Source organism: Pan paniscus, chromosome 15 (assembly GCF_029289425.2).
Source record: "Pan paniscus chromosome 15, NHGRI_mPanPan1-v2.0_pri, whole genome shotgun sequence".
Taxonomy (NCBI): domain Eukaryota; kingdom Metazoa; phylum Chordata; class Mammalia; order Primates; family Hominidae; genus Pan; species Pan paniscus.
The window spans coordinates 65971099-65998510 of NC_073264.2; the positions used below are offsets into that span (position 1 = coordinate 65971099).

Consider the following 27412-nt stretch of genomic DNA (forward strand, 5'->3'; position numbering starts at 1 on the left):
AAACAAACAAACAAAAAACCTTATCACTGGGCAAAAACAGTCAATAGTTTTCCAAATTCTTTTTTTTTTTTTTTTTTTTTGAGATGGAGTCTCACTCTGTTGTCCAGGCTGGAGTGCAGTGGTGCGATCTTGGCTCACTGCAACCTCCGCCTCCCAGGTTCATGCCATTCTCCTGCCTCAGCCTCCCGAGTAGCTGAGACTACAGGCACCCGCCACCACGCCCCACTAATTTTTTGTATTTTTAGTAGAGATGGGGTTTCACCGTGTTAGCCAGGATGGTCTCGATCTCCTGACCTCTTGATCCGCCCACCTCCGCCTCCCAAAGTGCTGGGATTACAGGTGTGAGCCACCGCGCCCGGCCAGTTTTCCGGAATCTTGATTGGAGACAGCTCTGTCTCCACTAGATGGTCCAAATCTGGACTCTCTATATTAGTTCTGCCTCAGCTAGTCGTGTAGGATTTCCATTTGCTGGGCCAAGCTGGGCCGAGAAAACCACATGGGTGAGGGGAAGGCTCCTCGGATTACACCCCATCCCATCCTCCAGGATGCCGGCAGGCCAAGGCCTCCAAGGCCTTGCCCTTCATTGAGGGGAAAACTGAGAAACTTGGTATTATTTCCTGGTGAACAAAGTAGTAGTGCTACCTCACCCCAGAAACTCCCCTACAAATGAGTTCTCTGTGCACAGAGAGGCTGGCTGGGAAGGGCTGCTGATGCCCCTCCAATGGGCCAGGCTCCATGATCACCCCTTTCAGGAAGTGGCGCCTGAATGAGATCATCCTTGGGGCCCTTGCCCTTAATTTATGGCAACTCGCCAGAAAACAAGTGCCTTTCACAACCACTCTGTGGTCAAATGACAGCAGAGACACCTGGAACCACTTGGCTCTCTGGAAGAGAAGGGTGCCCAATGCGCCAGTTACCAGGCAAAGGGCCTCCCAACCAGTGAGGAGTGACAGACAAAATAAAAAAGCAGCAAAGCTAAGAAAAGCAAAAACAGAACGAAAGGGAAGGAAAGACAGTCAACAAGGTGTCCATGTGAAGACAAAATGTCTAGCAAGAACTATACCTCTCGCAACAGGGTGGATCAGCAGAGGACACCAGCCTAGAGATCTATTCCCAGAGTAGAATGCACTCAAAACACCATTCTTTATGAAATAGGAAAATGACACTCTAAGAAGTTATTCTTTATGGCTTGGGGAAATGAAAAAAGAGAAACCGTATTAGATAAAATATTTCCATCACAAGACACCAAATATTCATCATCCCTTGTGTTCTAACATGACTTAATTTTATTATTATTATTATTATTTTTAAATCTTTTCATAAGACAGGGTCTTGCTACGTTGACCAGGCTGGTCTCGAACTCCTAGGCTCAAGCAAACCTCCCACCTTGGCCTCCTGAAAAACACAATGTAATTGCCTGAGAGAAATGTGGATCTTCTTTTTAAGTGCTTCCGGATTTGGATTTTCCACTCAATTCCTCTTCTTGATATTGGAACCACAAAATTCATGAAAAATAAATATACAGCAGAGAAAGAAACTGGAGGGCTGGGGCCAGAGTGCCTGAGAGCACCAGCAGGGGAGGTGTTCCAGGCATGTGGTCTGCCTCTTCTCCACCAGATTGCCTTAGAGGAGCCTCTCTCGAGCCTCCACCCCTTCCTGTAGGGCTGGAGCAGGAGGCTGGCATCACAGCACCAGGCACTCTGGTAGGACACCTGCTCAGTGTCACTGAGAGGCTCACAGGGCTGGGCTGCAGGGCAGAGCTGCGGAAGCACTGGCTGAAGCCCAGGCTCCGGCCCGAGGAGTGAGGCCTGGCAGATGGCAAGGACACACACAGCCCAGCTGGCCCCAAGCCTCCTTGCCTGGTTCAGGGGAGGGAAGAAATGGGAGGAAAAGAGGTTAAGAAAAAGTGGAGGTTTCAGAAAAGAAAGCAATGTGCTAATGCTGGGTTCTGTAGCTCCTGCTGGCTTAAGCAGACAAAGCACAGTAAGGCCCAGAAGGCTGTCTCTCCAGGAATCTCGCTTCAGTTTTACAAGGCAGCTCACTTCCTGAGAAAGGAGCTTCCCAACGCTCATGTTAAAGGCCAAGAGTCCTTCCCAAACCTCCCTCACCAAGACTCTTCACAGCTGCCACCTGAGAGGGAGGATCCTTCTGTAGGGAGAGAGGAGCTCACCGCCAAGTTCCTTTTCTTCCATGAGACTATCCACGTTCTCAGAACAGCTGACCTGCCCCTGAGCCATCAGCATCATGCCCCTAAGATGCTTAGCCAAGTTCAGCAAGGAAGCAAGAGTTTCAAGGTTTGGAAGGGAAAATTCAGTCCTGCTAATAACTTTGGGATGCTCTGGGCAAGTCATTTCTCTTCCTCACCAAGCCTTCTTCCATTTGAAAAGGAAGAGATGATACTACCCAACTTGCCCGCAAATGGATTAGCCAGGGCAAACTTTGCAAATCAAATGCCTTTGCATTCATTAACGCCTCCCAGGCAGAACGTACCCTCCCTAGGGCAATGAAAGGTTCCCAGGGTTTACGGAGCTCAGAAACTCTCAAGGGAGAAGGGCGGGAGTCCTCAAGAATTTGTTTCTTGTTTGGTCTCAGAGGAGGGCAACTAAGCCCCAAGTGTGGGAGAGCTGCTGTTACAGGCCACAAGGAAGGATGGCTCCAGAGAAAACACAAGTGACAGCTGCTGCTGACATGCTTGAGACCTTGGACAAGTTCACTGCCTCTGTGGGAAGGGAACAAAGTTCTTGATTTTCCTCTGAGACTCAAAGAAAATTTGAGTCCATGCTTTAATTTCCTTATCATTTGTTCATATGGTCCTGTGAAACCCTTTGAGGGATTAGCACCAGAAACCAGTAAAGACTGGACTCCAAACCAAGTAACCCCAGAATGCTGCGTATGAAACCCCAAAATGCAGCATGTGACCGCAATACACAAATTTGATAGTGAGGGTACCAGAGAACTATTGCCATATTAATCTATAGCAAACCCTCAAATGAACTGCTGAAGTCTTGGATTAGAAAGCCTTTGGTGCATATTTGTGGCAATAATGAAACCACAAAGAGCATCATCCAACACAACTGCTGGATCTAGGAGAGAAAAAACAATCCCGGGCCGGACACAGTGGCTCACGCTTATAATCCTGACACTTTGGGAAGCCGAGGCGGGAATATCACTTGAGCCTAGGAGTTTGAGACCAGCCTGGGCAATATGGTGAGACCTCATCTTTATAAACATTTAAAAATTAGCCATGCATGGTGGTATGCATCTATAGTCCCAGCTACTCGGCTGAAGTGGGAGGATCACTTGAGCCCATGAAGTTGAGGCTGCAGTGAGCCATAATCACACCACTGCACTCCAGCCTGGGCGACAGAGCAAGACACTGCCTCCAAAAAAAAAAAAAAATCCTGATTCTGGAAATCATTTGGGGTGAATGGGAACAGCTATTCTCTGAAAATTATAAATTATTTCTAGCACAAGGGACTTCAAGAAAATATCTAAGTTCTTGTTCTAAATTGTTGTTTTATTAATTACTCTATTTACTATTGCTAGAAAGATGGGAACTGCTGGCAAAGATATTTACGTTCAAAATTGTAAATCATTATGGGATCCATTTCTAATAGGACCTTGGATACATCAATTCTTTGATCCCTTATAACACATAATGAGATCTGCTAAAAATCAACAAATTTGCAAAAGAGAAACTGAGCTATAATGACAACAGTAGCTAGCATTTTTGTTCACCCGTCATGTGCCAGGCATCTGACACACATTTTTATCCACAGCATAGCACAATCCTATCTGCAAGGTGGGTATTATTTATTCTTCCCTATTTTACTGAGGAGGAAAATGAAGATCAGAAAGATTAAATTACCTGCTGTGGCCACACAGCTAGCAAGTGTTAGAACCTGGATTTGAAGCCAGGTCAGACCATAGCCAAAGCATGTAGTCTCTGCCACACCACACAGCAGGAGTTTCTACTACAAATGAAGTCACCTCACGAGGAACGGAAATTTACTACTCATGGTACAGTAAACAGAGGGTGCAGGTAAGAGCTAGGTAACATGGAGTAAAGAGGCTGCTGCGGCAGCGGTGTTAAACTTGATTCTTATTTAAATCCTTTAAAGGGTAGGGCAAGTACTTGGGAAAGCAGTAGATTTAATACATTTTGCAGAGATGATAGGTGAAGGCAGCAGATACTAAGAAAGGCACCATCTAGAGAAACTAGAAATTCGAGCAGGTATGAAATGAGATCACAGTCAGGAGCAGTAGGAGGCCCTGCTGTGGGGAAGGGAAGCGAGCAGAGCCTGGACACCCACAGGTGATTGGAAGAAGAGAGGAGAGAGATAGCGGAAGCTGCAACTGGACACCAAGTGAGTAGGAGAAAGCAGGGAGGGAAGGAAGGAAAAGAAGACAGGAAAGGAGGGAAGAAGGGGGAAACGCCAAACAAATGACAGTGGCATTTGGTCTAAGTACGCATCCCAGTCAAAGGCTGGTGCCTGGACCCTGCCTGGGAGAAGGGGAAGGTGACGTCCTGGGCTACAGGAAAGGTCTGTCTGCCTGTTAGAAGAGGATGTCAGGAGAGCATCAGGGGAATCTTGGGGCTCAGCCTTCCCTTTCCTCAGTAAAAATGGCCTCATTTTACCAGCCCCGTTAGCTTAAACAGACTATCCACCTCTAGCAGTTTAGAAATAGCTCTGTATTACTGGTTAGAGCAAAAGCCAAATAAAAAACCAGAAACAACCTAATCAGGCATCATTTTAAAATTGGTTAAATAGGCCAGGTGCAATGGCTTACACCTGTAATCCCAGCACTTTGGGAGGTTGAGGCAGGTGGAGCACTTGAGGTCAGGAGTTCAAAACCAGCCTGGTCAACATGGCAAAATCCCATCTCTACACAAAAAAATTAGCCAGACGTGGTGGCACGTGCCTATAGTCCCAGCTACTCCAGAGGCTGAGGCACGAGAATCGCTTGAACCCAGGAGACGGAGGTTGCAGTGAGCCAAGATCGCACCACTACACTCTAGTCTGGGCGACAGAGCGAGACTCCGTCTCAGAAGAAAAAATAAATAAATAAAATAAAACTGGTTAAATAAAGTATGGTTCTTCCCTATCATGAAATATAGTGGAACAATTTTGAATGAGGTAAGTCTATAGGTATGCATATGCGGAAAGATGATCTTTATATATTGCTAAGTTAAACAACGTAAGCTGTTAAATAGTATTAAACTATAGAACATTTTCAGTAAAAATAAATAGCAATTGGCCAGCCGTGGTGGCTCATGCCTGTAATCCCAGCACTTTGGGAGACTGAGGCAGGCAGATTGCTTGAGCTGAGGAGTTTGAGACCAGTCTGGACAACATAAGAAAACCCATCTCTACTAAAAATTCAAAAATTAGCCAGCTGTGGTAGTGCATACCTGTGGTCCTAGTTATTTGGGAGGCTGAGGTGGGTGGATCACTTGGGCCCAGGGAGACTCTGTCTCTCTCTCTCTGTCTCTCTCTCTCTCTCTCTCTCTCTCTCTATATATATATACATATAATTAGTATATATATAAAAGAATATGGAGGAATATGCATCAAATTATGGTCCATGATTATCTAAGGGCTAAGAAAGGTGGATGATGAAGAACTTTCATTTTCTATGGTCTGTATTTCTGTAATATTTTACATTAGTAAAACTTTGTATTACATTTGTGATCAGAAAAAAAAATTGTTTCTGAAAAGACTGTGAATAAAAAGATAAATCTCCCACCACATCTCAATGAGAAAAGGTAAAATTGCCTAAAACTTGAAGTCAGGTGCTTCCAACTGAATAAAATACTTTTCCCCCCTAGAATCTAAGAGAATTGCAGCAAATATGGCCTGATCCTTGAGCTTCTGACCTTCCCAAAAATAGTTTGGGATGGCAGGAGCTGGACTTCTTAGCAAAGAGTCCTCCTATTCACTGGGCAAGAAGGCAATCCCCCAGTGACGTGAACCAAGCAAAGAAAGTATATTCACACCCAGAGAACTTTCAGGAAACAAGATCCTCTTATCACCATCAACCGGGAGTCTCATCTTTCACCCACTCATTGAATGAGCCCCTTTGTTTCCCCTAAAGGATCGTCATATATTCTTTCCCTGCTTCTACAGAACATCCTGGTGCCCCAGAATGGGGCACTGAGAGGCACGGGAGGAGTCCCAGTAAAAACTCAGTTGTCCACATTTCCAAGAGAAACAGGACCTGAGAGGGCAGGGCTCTGAGAAAAGGGAAGGAACACCCAGGTAGGCGCACATGTGTGGAAGCCAGGTCTGTGTTTTTTTTTTTATAACTATGCTTCAAAACTTACATGTGTGTGACTTATATTCTCATCCATATGTCATATATCCCACAGTAGGACACTAAAAAAGAAAAAAGGATCGAGCCTGCCTCAGGATGTTGTAGGACAGGTGCAATAAGTTCATCAGTCTGTCAACAAACACATCCTCAGTGCCAGGCACTGCTCTATCCACAAATAATAAGCATTGAACAAAAAGTCCTTGCCCTGAAGAAATAGGAATGCTTTTACGATGTTGGTGGGAATGTAAATTAGTTCAACCATTGTGGAAGACAGTGTGGTGATTCCTAAAGGATCTAGAACCAGAAATACCATTTGATCCAGCAATCTCATTACTGGGTATATACCTATAGGAATATAAATCATTCCTCTATAAAGACACATGCACATGTATGTTTATTGCAGCACTATTTACAATACCAAAGACATGGAACCAACCCAAATGCCTGTGAAAATGTGGTACATATACACCATGGAATACTATGCAGCTATAAAAAGGAATGAGATCATGTCCTTTGCAGGGACTTGGATGAAGCTGGAAGCCATTATCCTCAGCAAACTAACACAGGAGCAAAAAACCAAACACCGCATGTTCTCACTCATAAGTAGGAATTGAACATTGAGAACCCATGGACACAGAGAGGGGAACAACACACACCAGGGCCTATCAGGGGTTGGGGGTGAGGGGAGGGAACTTAGAGGACAGGTCAATAGGTGCAGCAAACCACCATGGCACATGTATACCTATGTAACAAACCTGCACGTTCTGTGCATGTATCCCATTTTTTTTAGAAGAAGAAATAAAGGAGAAAATAAAAGTGTCCCTGCCCTTGACAGCATACACTCAAGCCTCATATAAGTGGGGAATGCCACAGGGCCACCTATCATGGTTCTTTGTATGTGACAGGGCTCGGCAAGTGTTCTCGAAATGATACTGTGCATCTACAGCAGGGCACACACGTGGCTGCACTGACCGGCTCCCCCACCCACTTGATGCTTTCCAGCCTCCCAGAGACTTCCAGCATTTACCAACCCTTTCTCCATCCCTAGCTACCTCAGCATCCCCACTTTCTTTCCAAGGAATCTCCATCCTTTTGGCCTAAAAATCATGTTATTCACTGCACAAAACTTCCCTTGACCTCTCTCTCAAACCATCAAGTTCTCAGAAAAGCAATCTGCATTCACTGTCTTCTGCTCCTCGCCACGGCTTTCCTCTGTAGTTCCTGATCATCGAGTTTCATGCCTCCACGAAAATTGCTTTCTTGAGGGTCACTTGAGCCTCTTTCAAGGCTAACAGCCTTCACGTACTCCTTTCCGACGTTAGACACGATTAACCATCCTTTTCTCAAAGCTGAATTTCCACGGCCTTGGATTCTCCTGGCTTTTCATCCTCATTGTGCTGTGATATCACAATCACATTTACTAGATTCTCTTTCTCCACCCACCCCTTCAATGTTGGCATTACCCAAAGTTAAGGCCTCTCTTCTCTTCTCTCATGTGATCCTTTCCCCTTTCTGTGCTGAGAGCTGTCAAATCGACACCCCCAGCCCGGCCCCTCCTGGGCTCAACTTGCTACAGCAGCTCCACAGAACACGCTGCAGCTGCTTCCCACTTAACACAGTTAACACTGAATTCTTTCTTTGTATCTCCTCCCTACTCCCAGGGTGCCTCTTTCTTTTAAGACTTTAATCTCAGTAAATTAGCAACAGCAACCTCCTAGATACCTGAGCTAGAAAACTCCAGCCACTCTCAGCGGCTCTCTCCCTCCCCTCAAGTGCCAGTGGGCACCACACACCTACAAGTTTTTTAAGAACCTGCAAAAATGCTTTAAGACTTGAAAAATACTATAAGTACAAAATTAAGATCATATAATCAAAATTAAGAATAATTCTAAAATCCTTTCAAATATTTCCGAGAACAAAAATGTTTTATTAGCCTGGGTAACATAGTGAGACCCCATCTCTGTAAAAACATTTTTGTTCTTGGAAATATTTGAAAGGATTTTAGAATTATTCTTAATTTTGATTATATGATCTTAATTTTGTGTCCACTGGCACTTAAGGTGGTGGCCTGGGCGCGGTGCCTCACAACTGTAATCCCAGCACTTTGGGAGGCTGAGGTGGGCAGATAACCTGAGGTCAGGAGTTCAAGACCAGCCTGGCCAACATGGTGAAACCCCGTCTCTACTAAAAATACGAAAAATTAGCTGGGCGTGGTGTTGGGCGCCTGTAATCCCAGCTACTAGAGAGGCTGAGGCAGGAGAATCACCTGAACGCAGGAGGCGGAGGTTGCAGTGAGACTCTGTCACAAAACAAACAAAAAGCTAAAACAAATAAACAACAATAACAAACAAACAAAAAAACACACCCCATGATATTTAATATGGGATATTGGCAAATTTGAATATCTTTGGTCCTTTATGTGGTAGGGCCTGAAAATACTGACGCTGGATCCTACCTCACATAGAAAGTACAGATACCAGATACTCTGACTTCTCAGAAGCTCTTGAATTCACCACCTCCCTTCCATTCCTACTGCCCTGGTTTAGACCCTCTTGAGTCCTTTGTTATATTTCTGCAGGGTGTCCTAAAACATAGCTGGTTGTATGTCACTCCCCTGTTAGAAAGTTTTGATGGTGCCCCAAGATCTGGGTCCCTGGTCGAAACCAATCTTGGCTTCCTGTAGACCAGGGGTGTCCAATCTTTTGGCTTTCCTGGGCTGGACTGGAATATTGTCTTGGGCTACACATAAAATACACTAACACTAATGATAGCTGATGAGCGAAAAAAAAAATTGCAAAAGATTCTCATAACGTTTTTTACAAGTTTATGAATTTATGTTGGGCCACATTCAAAGTTGCCCTGGGCCACATGCAGCCCACAGGCCATGGGTTAAACAAGCTTGTGTAGACCCTGGAGCATTCTGCAGCCAGCCCCACAATGGCACCTACCTGGCTCCACTTTGTGTCATGCTACAAACCTCTCAAGAGCAGAGAACTGTGCCTTAGCCAATGACCTCTTTGTTTTCCACGCAGCCTAGCATATAACAGGCAATAACATGTCCTGAGGAGCAGCTGCTTCTTGTCCCCACCTCCCTGCATCATTTCTGTATCTGCTCCACCGCTACTTGGTCCTCCATGTCATTGCTGTGCACATAGTAGATTCTAGGTCTTAACTAGCCAAACTTGAAAGCCATTAAAAAATGCTTGGTTTCAATTCACCATAACCATTCTCCTTAGTGTCCTAGATTTCAGACAGTGAGAATAGCATCGGCTTTTGGGTCAAGTAGATCTGGCTATAAATCTGAAGTCAGGCACTTAATTGACTGTGTGAATCAAAGCAAACTTCGCTTGACTAGCCTTAGCCTCCTCATCAGTAAAATGGCAATTACAATATCACACTGAATGGACTATTGTGAGAATTAAATGAGTGAAGGTATTTGAAGCCCTAGCATGGCGCTGGCATATGACAGGGGCCCATAAGTACATAGCATCAGCAAATAGAAGCAGAGTCTCAGATTTCTCATATTATTACTTTGGCATCATGAATTCAGGACTCAAATTCCATGGTGCTGCTTATAATTCTGAAACTCATCATGAAGAAATAGAAGGAGCATAAGATATTACACAGCTGATAAGAATGAAATAGGTCAGGCCAGGCATGGTAGCTCATGCCTGTAATCCCAACGCTTTGGGAGGCCAAGGCGGGAGGATCACTTGAGCCCAGGAGTTCAAGACAAGCCTGGGCAACATAATGAGACTTCATCTCTTAAAAAAAAAAGGCCAGGTGTGGTGGTGCATGCCTGTAGTCCTAGCTACATAAGAGGCTGAGGCAGAAAAATCACTTGAGCCCAGGAGTTCAGGGATGCAGTGAGCTATGATTGCATCACTGCGCTTCAGCCTGGGCAACAGAGCAAGACCCCATCTCAAAAACAGAAAAATGAAAGAGGTAAACCTCTATGTCCTAATATGGAAAGACGTCCAAGGTGTTTCATCATTAAGCCAAAAGGACAAGTTACAATGTAGTATGAAAAAATAAATGACCACAGCATACACATAGATACATATATATACCTACACAAACACATATCTGTATCTATGTGTATATGTCTACATGTGCCTGGAAAATCTCTAGAGAATAGACAAGAAATTGTTAATAGTTGTTACCTGTGCCTCTTCGCAGTAATAAGTCTAGGAGTGCCATTTATACTCTTTGGTACTGTCTGAATTATTTTTACCCTGGGTAAAAATAATATGTTCGTGTTATAATTTCTAAAAACTGGTTTTTAAAAAGTTATAGAAGATGAAGAAGGAGAGGGAAGGAGAGATACAGGCAGGAAAGAAGGTCTGGGCCATGGATCAGGAGACCAGGGTTTCACTCAAGAGTCCTGCACTGACTATGCAAGCTCATGCCAATAACTCCCCTCTGGATCTCCTTTATTGGTAAAATAAGGGAGCTGAACAAGATGCTCTTCAGGGACAATTTCCATTAGATAATGTTTGCAAGATGCTTGGAGTAGATTTTATCTATATAACATCTCTCTTTGATGAGTCTTGATGCTTTAAGCATCAGGTCTTAGAGAAAGGACAATGTATACACGATTTCATTTTGACCCCCTTCACATTTCAGTGAGAAAGCATTCCCACTGTCTTACAGACAGAGAAACCAAGTATAGACTGTAATGATCACTTGCCAACAAAATACACTGCTCACCAGACTCTGCTGCTCACAAAGAATTACGACTGCCAGGAGTTTTATAGCTCCCAATTCATTCTGTGCCTCTTCTGCAGAGGAGGCACACAGCTTATGCAAAACAAGCAGAAGGCACTCTACGCTGGTAGAAGCAGGGTGAGATGTAAAGTGACTTCCTCTGGGTCAGAGCATAAACAAAGCTCACTCCCAGCATATTTAGAAGTATTGAACCCTTGGGATCAACTCCGCATCCCTCCCCCACCTGGACTGAAAGCTTCACCTTGAAGATGCGTTTCACTGCAGTCATTTTCTGAGCGTTTTCTGGGTCAGATGCGGTGAGAGCAGCTAAACCGAGGCTGCCAATGGAGTTGCTACATTGAGGACACTGTACTGAGTACCAACTCTACCATGCACCCACTGGGCTCACCAGCGACCATGGTAAGAAGGGCCTGGCTAGCCTGGATCCATGGAGTACTCTTTCAGTCTCCTGGGCAAAGTGACTTCGCACAGCTTTGAAACACAAATGACCCAGTTTGCCCTCACGGGTATAGGTCTCTGCCTTGCAGAGGATACTGGCTTCCTCTCCCAGAGCAGCTGCTTTGATTCTACCATCTTACTTCACTCCCCGTACCTGCGAACACCTTCATTCCTCCCATCACTTCACACAGTGAAGAACCCTCCTGCGTCAAGTTTAGGTTGAACATTTGGGCATCAAGATTTCCTAACAGTTCCAGAAAGCGGTTACAGAATGTAAACACCCACCTTGCAGAGAAAGGCAGAGCCTGCTCTACTGACTCTATAAGCAGCAACCTGGATTTTAAATGAGAAAAACAGAGACCATGGTGTGGCTAAAATACCACAAAGTAAAACATCTATGAAATGAATAAGACTGTTCACTTGAAGAGCATGCAGTGAGGCCACTAACTAGTAGTCAGCCTGCTGGTGACCTTCACTATGGCACCTAGTAATCCTCGAGATGGGGTGATGATCACTAGCATTCATGACATTCCAGAGCTTCTAGAAGCTGCTAGTTGTTTATCCCACCCTCACTGTCAGCTCTCCATCCAGTGTGCTGACTGCTGTCTGCTTATCGCTGGCCTCAGGACACCCGTAAGAGCTCAATGGGGTCTTCAGTTGTCTTGGCCAAGCCCGTTCCTCTGTCTCGCTGCCCTCAGGTCCCTCTCACAAGGCCTAACTTTGTCCCCTGCCCTTCTTTATCCCAGGCACATCTTGCCAAGGCCTTTGAGGGCCTTCCGCTTATCAGCTCATCTCAGACCCCACCACATACTCAGAGGCCTCGTAGCTCCACTCACCGCCTCTGGAAGTTAAATACCAGCTCCTATCAGTCACTGGGTGCAGGACGAGGCAGGAGAAGAGAGCGGCTGGATTGCAGTGGGAGTGCATCCATGACAGAGAGTTTTGTTGAAAGGAACAAAACATGCTCAGAGGCCTGAGCAAGCAGAATTCGGGTGAGTCCGGCCATTGGTGAGGCTCACTTTTTGTCCGGGTAAGGCAGAAATGAGGGCTGAACAAGCCAACCAAAAAATACTGTAATATATTACAAGGTAGTTCCTACTTTGACATGCCTTAAGGACAAACAATAAACAGATTAACTGTACCCAGAAAAATAAAACCTCTATACAGGAATTTTCAGTCTTTTTTTTCTGAAGTGCTTTTCTTAACTCTTTATTGTTATGAAACAAATCTTGTGTCCGTGGATCTGAAACGCCCACTCAAAGAGCCTTTCATAGCTGCATTCTGAGGGTCAGCTTCAAACATTCACTGAAAAATGAGGTGGGAGTGACTGTATTCTGGATGAATAAATTTTTCTAGCAATAGACATATCTGACGATGTAAGTTAAAATCAGCCGTTACTTGTTCCTCCGATAAATGGGAAACAGTGGAGAATACAGAGGTGGAAGACAGCCTCCACTCAAGTCTAAAGCAATCCTCTTCCCTCCTCACCTCCGTCCCACCCATAGTGTCTTCCATTAGCCCCTCTTCATAATCTTCTATAGGTCATTAATTTCTGGATTATTTACAGTGCCTAATATTCTTGAAACCTCCCTCTATCACCCAATTCAACTTGTTTCTTGAGCACTGCACATAAGCCAGGCCCTGAGTTGGGCACGAGTGTCCCCAAGGACATCAGACACTGTCTCTTCCTCAAGGAACTCATAATCTAGAGGTGAGTCAGGTCTGTCCATGACCAGCCAGGCTACAGCGTGGACAGCAAAAGAGGAAGGAATGTGTGTCTTCTGGGGTCACAGAAGAGGGAAAGAAGTTTCAGGAGAGCTTCAAATAGGGGTTATAGCTGATGGGGGTCTTAAGGCATATATGTGTAAGAGTTCATGGCTGTGCTGGGTGCGGAGGCTTATGCCTGTAATCCCAGCACTTTGGGAGACCGAGGCGGGCATATCACCTGAGGTCAGGAGTTCGAGACCAGCCTGGCCAACATGGCGAAACCCCGTCTCTACTAAAAATACAAAAATTACCCGGGCATGGTGGCGGGCACCTGTGATCCCAGCTACTCGGGAGGCTGAGGCAGGAGAATCATTTGAACCCGGAAGGTGGAGGCTGTAGTGAGCCGAGATCATGCCACTGTACTCCAGCCCTCTGGCCTGGGCAACAGGGTGACTCTGTCTCAAAAAAAAAAAAAAAAAAAAAAAGAGTTCATGGCTGAGGAAAGAGAAGAAAGATTCTAGGCATAGAAAAAGTGGCAGCAAAGTCATGGAGGCAGGAAAATGAGCCTGAAGTTGAGCAAGTCCCAAGCATCCAAGGCAAGATAATGGAGAAGGAATAAAGCTAGGAAGAGAGGTCGGAACAGATTGTGGAGGCCCGTGCCTGCCCCTTTACACTTCATTTTGGGGCAATGGGGAACCATTGAGGGTTTTAAAGCAGTAGAATGACTCAGTCAGACTTAGGTTTTTAAAAATAATTCTGAGGTCAGGGTGTGGGATGGGTTAGAAAGGTAGAGACTGAAGGCCTAAAGGCCAATTATTATTCAAACATAAGAATAGTGACAGTGGAAATTAAAAGAAAGAAACTAATTTGAAAATTTTAGAGGAAAAACAAGCAGCCAAGTAGATGTGGAAGTATGGGGGGGAAAAGAAAGACCAAAAATGGTGTGAGATTCTTACTTGGGGGGATGGTGACAACATGAACCTAGCTATTAAAAAAAACAAGGCAGAAAAGCAGATTTGGAGTGAAGAAGGGAGGCGAGAAGTCCCAGGATGACATGGTGAGCTTGAGACATCTCTACAGAAGCAAATAAGGACAGCAGCAGACTGCTGTGAAGCTGATCTGGGACTGAGGAGGAGGTCAGACTAGAGATAAAGATTCAGACCTATTGGCAATCCCAACAAGTAAAAGCTGGCAGAGAGGAAGGAACAGCAGCAAATGCAGCAGCAGTGGTAAACAAGCTACGAGGGAAAAAAGGAGGGCCCAGGTCACAGAAGCCCAGAGAGGGCAGAGGTTCAATGGGAGACTGGTCAAATGTTGTGGAGAAGTTGGAAACCTCGGGTATGGAAGGAGGCTATTGCATTTGACAATAATTCCGACCTTTTCTAAAGCGGTTTTGGTACAGCTGCCTTATGAGAGTGGGTATATTGTGCAGTACTAATTAGCATCTCCATCCTCAGATGTCAAATAACTACATTGGAAGTAGGATTCAGAACATTAATTATTTATTAAAAGCTAATAAGGGGATTCAAGTCTATTAGGTTTAGTCATTGCAAATATAAAGCAATATATAAAGGTATGCAACTAATTACCTCTGTAATTTCAAACCATTAAAGATGCAGGATTAAAAAAAAAAAAAAGAAACGCTGAGAATTAAGAGTCATGTAGTGTTGGCTTCCACCCCAATATGAGCAGGCACAGTGGTTCAAAGCAAGCACTCTAGAATAAACACACATGGGTTCAAGTCCAGCTATTACCTTACTCGGTGGGTATTCATGGGTAAGTTAACTTTTCCAAGTCTGATTGTAAATAATAAATACACATGAAAACTCTCAGCATAGTGCTTACCACATAACTTTCTCAATAAATGTTGACTTACTGTTATAATAAACTCATTAGCATAACAATGCCTTGTATCCAAGTTAAAATTATATGAACTTAGTTACGTGTAATTTCAAACATTCATTCTTTAATTTTTTATGAGCTCCACACTCTAACCAACTGAGCTAACTGGCCACATGATTCTTTATTCTTTTTTAAATTTTTAATTAATATATTTATTTTGAGATGGGGTCTCACTTTGTAGTCCAGGCTGGAGTTCAGTGGCATGATCGTAGCTCACTGCAGCCTTGAACTCCTGGGCTCAAGCAATCCTCTGGCCTCAGCCTCCTAAACAGCTGGGACTACAGGTGTGAGCCACTGTGCTTGGTCAGATTTAAAAAAAATTTTTTTTTTTTTTTTTTTTTTGAGACAGGGTCTCACTCTGTCACCCAAGCTGGAAGGTAGTGGCACAGTCACGGCTCACTGCAGCCTCAACTTCCTGGGCTCACTTGATTCTCCCACCTTAGCCTCCTGAGTAGCTGGAACTACAGGCACGTGCCACGATGCCCTGCTTTTTTTTTTTTTTTTTAATTTTTGTAGAGACAGGTCTTGCTATGTTGTCCAGGCTGGTCTCAAACTCCTGGGCTCAAGCGATCTGCCCACCTCAGCCTCCTAAAGTGCTGGGATTATAGGCATGAGCTGATGTTTCCAGCCTAATTTTTTAATCAACAAATATTTCTGAGCCACTCCCCTCCATGTATAAAACATGGCTCTAGGTGCAGAGGTTTTGTTTTGTTTTGTTTTTAAGCATGAGACTCAGTTCCCCATTGCAAGAAGCTTGAACTAACAGTGTAGAAGGCAAGTTGACAATTACAAAACAAGATGATCCACCTGTAAGAAAGGAGTGAAAAGGGTACTGTAAAAATACAAAGGAGGAAGCAATCAGCGCTACCCCAGGACCTGGTAAGGAAGAGGGGCTGTCAGGCAAGGTTACAAAGAGAAGGCAACATGTAAGTTTTACAGAGGAATCCACAAGGAAAATTTTAAGGATAATAATAAATGTTAAGGCACCATCACAATCACACACACAAAAAGCCCTGAAAAAAAAAAAAGTCAGAGAAAAAGGAAGTTCTTCACCCAAGGGCAAACAGCAAGAGGAAAGGAGCTGGAAGCAACCCAGACTCTTGTCATCCAGCTCAAGGATATTTTTTAGCTGAAATAAAACATCGCATAATATTTACACCCTTCCCCACCTGAGCTTGGGCTACATGCTCTACAAAGCAAATTAAACATCTCCTGCCTGTCCTCTAAAAGTCTACAATCTAAAAATAGGTACACTAATAAATGAACAAATTCAAGAACTTTGATGACGAACTATCACCCAAAGACAGTGTTCTGAAATAAACACTTCTGAAGTTCAGTTTGGCCCCCAAAATGAGGATAATAAATTTTTGCCCTTCCCTTTGGAGATGTTAAATACCAAGGGGAAATATTAAAATTGCATGGACGGGTTCCTTAAAAGATTATAAATAGAATTACTATGTGATCTGGCAATTTCACATCTAGGTATATGTCCAAAAGAAGTGAAAGCAAGGTCTCAAGGAGATATCTGCCCACCCATGTTCACAGCAGCATTATTCACAATAGGCAAGAGTAGAAGCAACCCAAGTGTCCATAGACAGATGGAGGGAGAGGGAATGGAGAGTTAGTGTTTAGTGGACACAGTGCTTGCGTTTTGGAAGATGAAAAAAGTCCATCTTTTTCATGATGATGGGGAGGGATGATGGTGATGGCTGCACAGCAATGTGAACGTGCTTATGCCACTGAACTGTATGTACACTTAAAAATGGTTAAAATGGTAAAATTTATGTCGCATATATTTGAGCAAATAATACACATATACAAAGAAAGTCAATAATAATAAAAGAATTTGTGATTATGTTCAAATAGGGTGCATGTATCTAGCTCTAATTTAGCAAGTTTGAAGAAGGGAGAGATTACTGTGGAGTGGAGTGTTCCAGGACGAAGATACAGCCTCGAACCCAGGTTCTGATGGAAAACACTCCAAATCTGGGAGAAATGTTCAGGACTCAGTAAGCAGAAGTGGACAAACTTAGTTTAAGAATAGGGTTTGTGATAGAAAGTGGTAAAAGAGTAGGAAAAAAGAGACTGGTGCCAGAATACAATGGCTCTTAAAAGCCAACTTTATGAGTTTGGATTTCTACCTCTACCCAGAGAAGAACCACTGGTGGCTTTTGAGAAGGGGTGTTATATGATGAACACAGTGGTTCAGTGTGGGATGGTTTGGAGAGGGAGAACCTTAGTTGATAGAAAGTGGACTCCAGGTCGCTTAACTTGAGGGCTACCAAGGTGACTACAAAGTCTACTAAATCTGAAACCAAACACGTGGTGCTGCTAGCTTAAAGCTATGACTTTAAAATGTATCAGGCCAAATGCTTGCACATGAATGGAATTCTTCTCAAAGCATACACAGAAACTGTTGACAGTGGTACCTTCTTAGAAATAGGGCTGAAGTTAGGAGAAGACTTTTACTCTTCATTGTATACCCTTGTATAATATGGATATATGTTTTAACCACGTACATGAATTTATTTTATAATTTAAAAAGTTTTTTAAATATGACAACCAGGAAGCATCAAAAAATATTTGGGCTTTAACTAGCCAATTCAAAACATTTCTAAAAATAAAGTGAAATATATTTCAATCTTGTTTCTCCCATATCTTAATTTCCATCACATAGTATAAACGTTGTGGGACTGATCTAAAAGTAACAGTACAAAGTACACAGCACATCTAAAGCTTCGCTTCAAACAGATGTCATGAATCATCCCAAAATAAAAACATCTCCTTTTTGGTGTATTTAAATGAAAAGTCTGCCAAGACTATTCCAAGTCAACACCTCGACAAAAACAGAAATTTAAAAAAAATAGCCCATGGTACATTTGATAAAATACATCACCATTTCAGTAAACGACCTTTTTGTTCATCCAGTTGTTCAGGCCAAAAACAATGGAATCATCTTATTCTTTTTCTCTCATCCTCTATATCCAAATCTCATAATCTCTATACTCAGAACCCAACTGCATCTCACCAGGACTATCATCCTGATCCATCCTCTCAGTCCTGAACCACCGCAGTAGCTTTCATGGGACTCCTTGCCCCACTCTTGTGCCCCACAATCAATCCTCCTTAGGGCCGCCAGAAAGATCTGCTTGAGACACAAATCCGAACAAGTCACTCCCCTGCCCACAACTTCCAGTGGCTTCCTATGACACTTGGACTAAAACTCAAAGGTCACAAAGCCTGCACCATCAAGACCCGGTTTTCTCTCCAGCACTGTGGTCAGCTCTCCCCATGACACCCTGCACTCAGGCCACACTGGCCTCTTTGCTATTGCATGGACACAGCAGTGGCCCCACGTTGGGGGCTTCCCATTTGGTATGGTTTGTCTGTGTCCCCACCCAAATCTCATCTTGAATTGCGGCTCCCATAATCCCTGCATGTCGTGGGAGGGACCCGGTGGGAGGTAACTGAATCATGGGGGTGGGTTTTCCTGTGCTGTTCCCGTGATAGTGAATAAGTCTCATGAGATTTGATGGTTTTATAAAGGGCAGTTCCCCTGAACACGCGCCTGCCACCATGTATGACATGCCTTTGCTCCTCCTTTGCCTTCTGCCATGATTGTGAGTCATCCCCAGCCATGCTGAACTGTGATTCAATTAAACCTCTTTCCTTTATAAATTACTCAGTCTCTGGTATGTCTTTATTAGGAGTGTGAGAACAGACTACCACTCAACCTGAATCTCTTCTCCCAAACATCCCATGCCTCTCTCCCCACTTCATTTGAGTCTCAGCCCAAATGAAGCCCCATCAGATAGTGTTTTCCCAACCACCCTACCTGAAATAGTAGAACCACCCTTCTTTCCCTTCATATTGCTTTATTTTTCTTTTTAGCACTTGAAATTACAATATATATTTTTGTCTGTTGCTTGTCATTTAGTTCCTCTCTCCCCCAACTATAATGTGCACTCTATGACTTCAGACATTTTTGCCACATTCACTGTTACATTCCCTGGGCCTACAGCATGTCTGGCAAATTAAATGAGAGCTTAGTAAATATTTGTTGAAGACTGACATACAAATCAAGGCCCTCAAGATCACTGGACAAAAAGAGGCTGCTGAAGTCCAAAATGAAGCATAAGCACAATAATGCCCAGTAAATTTGGGGTAAAGGAATGAAAAACCCAAAACATCAATTAACGGGCAGATGAATCCTTCATTTATCTATGGCATGCTACTGAGAATCCATTAATTCATGCTTTGGAACAGCATCTGTGCATACTCTGGAGGGCCATTCTTGAGGTTCTGTGGCTATGGTAAAGGGTAATACCATTAACAAGTGTCTTCTCTCCAGAACCAATGAACTTATGTGGAATATTCTGCTGAAGAAAAAAAGCAACCGCGATCTCAACCAGAAGGCCCAGAATATTCAATTACTCCACTGAGAAGACCTGGAAACAGCCCCAGCCTCAGAACTAGGCAACTGGGTCAAAGTCAGGTTTTGGAATAAACTACTAGAGGGACATTGAGTATATAAATGTACATTTCTAATCCTGTTTTGTAACTGGAAACCAGGAATAATCAGATCTTCCCTTCACATGCTCATCATAAGATAAAATAAGATGATGTGTAGACAAAGGCATGCTGAAAATTGAGTGGACTATAGTTATCTGTGATCATCATCTTGTACTGGCTGGGATCTAATTCACTTTCTCTTCACTGCCACTGGTGAGCTTTGTCAACAAAGATTTCATCACACCCCTTTATGACTTAAAAACTTCCAGTGGCTCAAACTTCTTCACAGGCTGAACCCCAACCACCTTTCTGGTCACACTTCTGCCATGTGGAACTACGCTTCATCCCCTAACCTAATCATGCTTTATTGTCTGTGCTGGGCAATTTCCTAAACCCCCACTCGCAGGCCCCCTCATCCTCCCTTCTTCCATTATGGAAATCCTAGGCACTTTCAAAGGTCTTCTCATTCCCCAATCTGAATGAGATGTTTCCTCCTGTACACCCTCTCTCTCAGGCATCCTGTTGAATCACTGCTTGTTTGCAAGGCCATTTTCGCACCAGATCAGTGATTCTCCATCTGATCTCTTTGTGTGTCTTCAGCACATAACAGTGTAAGACACATGGTAGACACCCAATGTCTGCTCTTTTTGAATACACCTCAATTCTTTCTCGGGCCTTTCTACCTCTAACTCTCTATGACTTATGACTCAAAGTCAGTATTATGAAAGGCCTTTTCTTGCTTTTCCACCCTTCTGGAAATATACTGGAAGATGAAGCTAATTGACCACTCCTAGGGTTCTTCTAGAAACAGGCTGGGACTCAAAAGAGGGACAGAATAAGGTTACAGACTTCTTTCTGGTCCACATAATTTATGCCTTTAAAGTATGCTTTGTTTTATTTGAATTGCTATACATTCTCAAGTGAGACACACCCATATTTAAGTCTGGTACAAATGGAAAATATTTTCAAAGTATTCATTTTCGGAATTATTCAAGTTTCTTCTCCTTTTCACAATGGTGGAAACTCCTAAATTGACTATAATTCGAAGCAATTATTGTTCTTTAGCTATCAAGGTGCCGTTAGTCTCTTCATAAATATCCTGGATGATCTGAGCCTGGTTCAATGCAAAGCCTATTTTTTTTTCAGCCCTGTGCCTTTTCACTTGCTAAATTTATAACATTCAAATGAAAGAAAGGAAGCCCACTTTTGCCCCCACTGCTCACATGATATATGCTGAGTTTTAATTGCCCTTGTAATTCTACCCTCAGCCAGGTCTGCACAGGTATGATGTGGAAATAAAACATTATGGCAAAGCCTGAGAAGGGCTTGCTGAGGTAGGAAGAAGAGGGCTTCGTAATATTTCCTGCAACCAGGAAAAGGAAAGAGAAAAATGAAAGGTGGTCTGGGAATTTGATAAGCTAGCCAGACAATTCATTAAGGAAGCATTTTCTGTCTATGACTACCTCTAAGACTACGTGAGCTATAAAGGCTAGGGATCCCCTGGTGGTTTGATATTCAGCTGAGGCTAGCTGAAAATGGAAGAATTTGGATCACTTGGCTGTGAATTAAGAAATACACGCAGCAACAGAGGGAAACACACTATGGCATTTTCTAAATATTTACCAAGGGGAGTTGGCAATCCGTGAGCAGAGCCAGATCTGACAGTTAATTCTCCTGACTGCCTCCTACGCTCTTCCTCAATCACTATCTCCATCTCCAAAACAGGTGACCTTCACCTAATGGGGTGAAGAAGGAAGCATCTCTGTGATAAACCCAGCAAATGCCACATGATGATTCTGGCACACAGACCACTGCATCTACTCTTCCTCCTCAGATTTCTTATCTAAAACAGAGGAGTAACCTACGATCTGTCTGTTAAAATCAACTGAGTCAATACAAGCTACTTCAAAGATAAAATTCTTCTTTCCACAGTCATTTTTGGCTTGTGATATCCATGTGGTTTCAGAACCCAGTATCCATGAACTTCCTTGCCAGTCCTCATTATATAATCAAATTTCTCATCAGCCCACATAGCACAGTTATTTTCACTCTTGATCTTCCCAAGTTCATTGATAAATGTTAATCTGTAGGTCTGAGGTTATTTTTTTAAATTCTATAATTTTAAAATTCCATAACAAAGAAACATATTTTAAATCACTTTTTAATTAATTCATGAATTAGAGATGGCACCTCATTCTGTTGTCCAGGCTGGAGTACAGTGGCACACTCATAGTTCAGCCTCTCTAACTCCCGGGCTCAAGCAATCCTCCTCCCTTAGCCTCCGAAGTAACTGGGATTATAGGCATAAGCCACTATACCTGGCTTTTTTATATCAATTTTTTGTTTGTTTGTTTGAGACACAATCTCACTTTATTGTCCAGGCTGGAGTGCAGTGGCGCGATCTCGGTTCACTGCAACCTCTACCGCCCAGGTTCGAGCAATTTTCCTGTCTCAGCCTCCCGAGTAGCTGGGATTACAGGTGCCCACCACCACACCTGGCTAATTTTTGTATTTTTAGTAGAGATAGGTTTGGCCAGGCTGGTCTCGAACTCCTGAGACCAGCCTGACCAGCATGGTGAAACCCCATCTCTACTTTAAATCTCCCACTGGTCATGTTTCCTACCTTTTTAGGTCTTGAGCAGACAGTAAAATTTTGTGTTTGATTTTGAAATTAAAGTGCTGCTCTTCAAGAACAATTTGGTGATTGGGTTTAGGTTAAAACATGTATCTGACGGTCTCAACAGTTCTCTAAAGTCCTTCCCCATGCCTCCCAAAAATGGACATAATTACTTAAGATTTCTTGTCTCTAGATCGTAATGTGTATAACTATTGTTTTAAAATGTATACATGTGTACACCTTACAAGCAATGAGGGAGATTATAGAACAGTTTAGAGTTTAAAGCCTGAGACTGCCTTCTCTCCTGCTTATCCTCAGTACCTTTTTTTTAAGATTGCACTAAAATGAAAGGACTAGATATTAAAAACACATCCTCTCATAATCTCCTCCAAAGGAAATAAAATCTCAGTAGTTTGGTTAGGCAGAACTTCAGGAAATAAACCATATTGGCCTTGAGAGTGAGACAGGAAAGAAATGAACTCGAGTAATAAGAAGTGTGGGTGCCATAGCTACACATCAATGATCAGGTACATTCAGTTAGGTCTTGCCTTTAAGCCAGTAAGTATGCACATGGAAGGCTGGGTTCAGTGACCTCCAGAATCCCTTCCCTCTCCAATAGTGTTTGCCTCATGAATTTTTTATAGCCATCCTCTGTCCTATCACACTGTCCCTATGTATCATCAAGCCCTCCTGGCCACTTCCAGGACTGAAAGGAAAATCTGTTCTTTAAAAAAAAAAAAAAAAATCCATGCTTTGACTCCTGCCAAAATTATAGTTCTGTCCTTGAAACAATGACCTGAAAATAATAGGTAAGGCTAAGAACCTCTGAGCAAATAAATGCCCAATATTATCTTCAGATAATATTTTTTAAGCTCCTCTGATATAAGCAGAACTTTTACCTGAGGTCCTGGGAATGAAGATTATGAAGCTAGAAGACAAACAGTCAAATCTTCCCAACTTGTACTCTATATTCCCTGCTGAGTGTCTAACCTTAAAAAGAAGGTAGAACCAAACAAACTGAGTTTGAATCCTGGACCCATCTCTCATTAGCTGGGTAATATGAGGCAAGTTATTTAATCTTCCTGAACCTGTTTCCTTACAGGTTTCCTTACAGGAAATTTTATAAAGAATTTATAAAATTCTTTATAAATGACCCACCTCTGGAGTTCGTGGGTTTCAAGGCTGGTGGGCTTAAAATGTTGATATGAGCTACCTTATAGAGTTACCATGACAATTAAATTGGATAATACAGAGAAAACGCTGAGCATTCATTTGTTGGTTTCCTCATTCATTCAACAAAGGTTAACTGAGGTTCCACTACCATCCAGGTACTGGGTACAACAACATAAAAGACAGAATAAAAGCTATTATTATTTACCAAAAACAGTTTGTTTCCAGAGCTGCAGCAGATCTGTCAAATTTTGACTTTAGTTCAAAACTGTCATTCACACCTAGCTTGCCTAAAATACTCATTTTTATTTTGCCAAATGTGATCCCAGGTAGGAGTCTTGCTCCTGTCATACCTTCACCCCCAAAACTAGTCATCTAGCGGGCGTTCTGCTATAGGACACCTTCAGAACACTTGGAAGAAGCATTGATCAGAGCCAAAGGTGGTATCCCAACTCTCTTCTGGGCAAGCCGCTCAGGAGAACTTGATACGCCTGTGCTACAAGGCCCATCCTGGATGCCTGGGAGTCCTTGGGTGCTTACAATTCCATGCGTGGACTCTGAGTCTTCCCAGAACTCAAGATTAATACGACTGGCTCATCCCCATCATTGCCACTGGGGCACTGATAAAGCTAAGAGCAACAGCTAAGGGGTCTGAAAGCCACATTTTCATGAGCGTTTATGTCTTTCAATGGTGCTTTACTCTAGAGTTTTTGATAAAATTCTTTATAAATGACCCACCTCTGGAGTTCGTGGGTTTCAAGGCTGGTGGGCTCTTCTTCAATGTAAGTTTAACATTCCCTTTCCTGGCTAGCCTGCAAGCCTGCAGGCAAGCACAGGCCTAGCTGTGTCAGGTGCTGGACATTCAGCATACATTAACAATCATTTTGCACTTAGAAAAAAAAAAGGTGTTTTCAATTGCATTTTGGAACCTGGGACTCAGAGCAAAAGAATAAAAGCTGGATCCTGAAATAAGAAATGACCTGCCTTGGGTTATAGTGGGGGAAGGGGTGGGCGAAGAGGGAATTCTAGAATAAAATTCAGAGCCATCTGTGAAGCTAAGGATAGGACAGTGGACAGTTGAGCTGTGCCTAAAAATCTTTGATTTGCAGACTCCTCTCATTAGGGAGCCGCCTGAATCTCTTTCCTTAGAAACTAAAATACGGATCGTGACTACCTCCAGGCAGGGGTTTTGCATGACTGCCTCCTACCTGGAGGGGACAGCCTAGTCTCTCCCCACAGAAATTCTCAGTACAAAAAGGCTGTCTCTATATCCCCCCACCCCACCCCCCAATCTGATGCATCTAAAATTTAGATGTACAAAAAACAGTGGCTTCTTTTCATTTTCCTTACTCCTGGCTGGCGCCTCTAATTGCTCACTGAAAACAGTGGTTTGGATATTAATAGGCTGTAACTCAAGGCCCTACCTGAAGCTCGTTGTCAGGGAAACAGTACTCCAGCCCCGCAGCTGCTTCCCCAGCCTGGGAAGTACGGATGAGTTGGTGGGAGTCGGGGATTGTTTTACAGCTTCTGTTATTTCTCCCACTTTCTGCTATTTCTCAAGACCAAGTTAGAGCAAGAGGGGAAACTGGAGAGGAGGGTGAGGGTAGAGTAGCCTGGAGAAGCTTAGAGGAAGAGAGGAACTCTTTGGGAAAGGAAGACTAGGGGTCCTTGAAGTATGGCTTGGGGCACTAGGATCTTTCCTCCCTCGGTCTACACGGGGTCACTCTCTGGGTGGTTCCCAGCACCCGGAGGCCCGGCCCCCTCTGCTGCCCTCACCTGTCCCTCCTGCCTGGGCGCTGGGTGGCCCGAGGAGAGCGCAGCCAAGTTCCCCAGAAGAGGGATATGAGCGGCTACAAGGCTGAGAAGCAGGACAGAAAAAGGCAGACAGCAGCTCGGCGGTCGGACGGGCTAGAGGCGCAATCCCCTTCGCTCCCAGGCCGGGGTCCTGGAGAAGGCGGACGAGAACACGCACCCCCTTCACCCTCTCCCTGCGCCCCGGGGTGACGGACTCTCCGGGATCCCGCTCTCCAAAGCTAGCACCAAGTGCCTCGGACGCCCGCGCGCGTTCCCGCGTCCCGGGATGATCTTTGCCGCAGCTGCCGGGCTTCCTGGGCCCCGCACCCCTCCCACCCCACGCCCGACAACCGGGGCTGGACTCCCACCCGGTCCTCTGGGCCCTGCGCGTCAGGCGCCCCCTGGGCCCAGCGCTCCTCTGAGCTGGCGCCGCGCGTCCCAGCCTTGCGCACCCGCACCCAGCTTCCTTGGCCGCCGGGCCCTCCTGGGACTCACCTGCCTTGGGACTGAAGCGGGGGCCACCCCGAGCCCGGGGGTGGCGGCGGCGGCGGCGGCGCAGGGGGAGGAGGGCAGCGCGGGGCTCCTGGCACAGCGGCCGCCGGGCGCCTGGTGCTGCCGAGCCGCGGACCCGCCCAGAGATATAAATAACATTATCTGAGGAGGGACATTCCTGCCGGGGGACATCGCTGCTGCCGGGACCAGATAGTCCCGCGGCGGGGGCGGGGAGGCGGGGCCGCAGCCTCCCGCAGCGCCAGGCCCAGCCCCCGCCTTCCCCACCCACTCACGCACCTGCCAATCAGCCTCCTCGCCTGGGGGCACCTGCCGGGCCTCAGCCGGGCTCCTGGAACCCGCCTCTGCCTCCCCGCCCGCCGCTGAGCCTGGGGCGCCTCCATCGTCGTTCATTGCCCCTAACCCCGCGCCACCCCGAGCCCCCTGAGGCGGGAAGGGGGTTGGACTCTAGCTCGGGCCTAATTCGTGCGCCCGGAGAGGCAAGCCTGGTGGCGAAAATGAGCCCTCCAGCCTTTCCCGCCCTGCATCCCCACTGCACACAGTTCGGTTTTTAAAATATATGAAAAGACATTTAGGCCATAGGGTGGGCGCGGCGGGTACCCGGGAGGTGAACCCCCGCCGTGGAGGGTTTGGGAGGGACAGATTGTTCCCGGGGGCTGGTGCATTAGAAAGCGCGCTCCCGGGCGGGCTTCTCTCGGCTGGCGGTGGGAAGGCAGGGGGCGGGCACTGGGCCCGAGGCCCCCACCCCCAGCCCGAGCTCAGTGTCGCTGTTTCTGCCCGAAAACCTAGTGTAATCAGGACGAACCAGGCAAAGCTGGCGGCGCGCAGCCTGCAGTCCCAAGGAGCTCGCACATTGTAGGGACTGTAATCAACAGGCAGGCTGCCACACCTGCCCACTGGCACCTCCTGGCCGGCCCGGGTCTCCGGGCGAGTGGGGGTGCCTCACTACAAGCCTGGATGAGGCGCGGCGCAGCAGGCCAGAGGAAATACTAGAACCGATGGTGCCAAAAAAGCATCTCCGAGTTGCCCCCGGAGAGAAACTCAACAGAACACCGGCAGCTTGCAAGGCAGTACATTTTCTTGACTTTCTAACGATACAAGGTCATTGTTCAGTAAGGTTTACGTGTACGCCTTGAGGTAGCTTTCATCTCTTTTCTCCACCTGCGGTGCCTGGGATGATTTCTCACCAGCTATCAACGCAGGTAATCTCAGGTATTATGGAAATGGCCGTGGAGATTAAAAGCGCATAGATGCAGAAGAAGTTTTAACTTTTACTGATGCTGCCTGGTGTTCTTAACAAGGGAACAGTCTTACTCCTGAGTTATTTGCTTGGGAGTATAATTGTGCTGTTTTCCAGAATTCACCCAGGAAAGGGGTGTTTGCCAGATGTTCGAGTTTAGTTTATATATTGAACATATGCAAAGATACTTCACTTCCTGCTGCAGTCCCACTTCTTGAGGGTGGGCATTTAGACACTGAGATGTGCTGAGTGGGACAAACGCCCCAGGTATTACAAAGCCACAGAATTCTTCACTCCACCCTCCTCTTGGCTGGATCCTTATTACAGCGCAATTTTCCAAGAGACACTAGTAATATGGGAAAGAGGATACAAAAACATTCATGATCATCGATAGATTAGCAGTGATCCCCTCCTCCCCTTTGTTGACAACATTTAAGAATGCATTTGTCTATTACTGAGTTAAAAAGAGAAAGTTCTGT

General features: G+C 44.9%; 1 protein-coding gene across 4 annotated transcripts in view; it reads right to left on the bottom strand.

Annotated features, from left to right (window-relative positions):
• The window catches only part of SPTB (spectrin beta, erythrocytic), a 137101-nt gene extending 111017 nt beyond the window's left edge, over positions 1 to 26084 (bottom strand). The window contains exon 1 of one of the 4 annotated variants that reach the window (XM_055097703.2): positions 25973 to 26084. The gene's annotated coding sequence lies outside the window, so the exon portion shown is untranslated. Of the gene's footprint in view, positions 1 to 25165; positions 25184 to 25678; positions 25913 to 25972 lie in introns of those variants that run through there. The other 3 variants (XM_034937698.3, XM_063596086.1, XM_034937699.3) reach the window with 3 other exon arrangements.
• Between the last annotated feature and the right edge of the window lie 1328 nt (positions 26085 to 27412).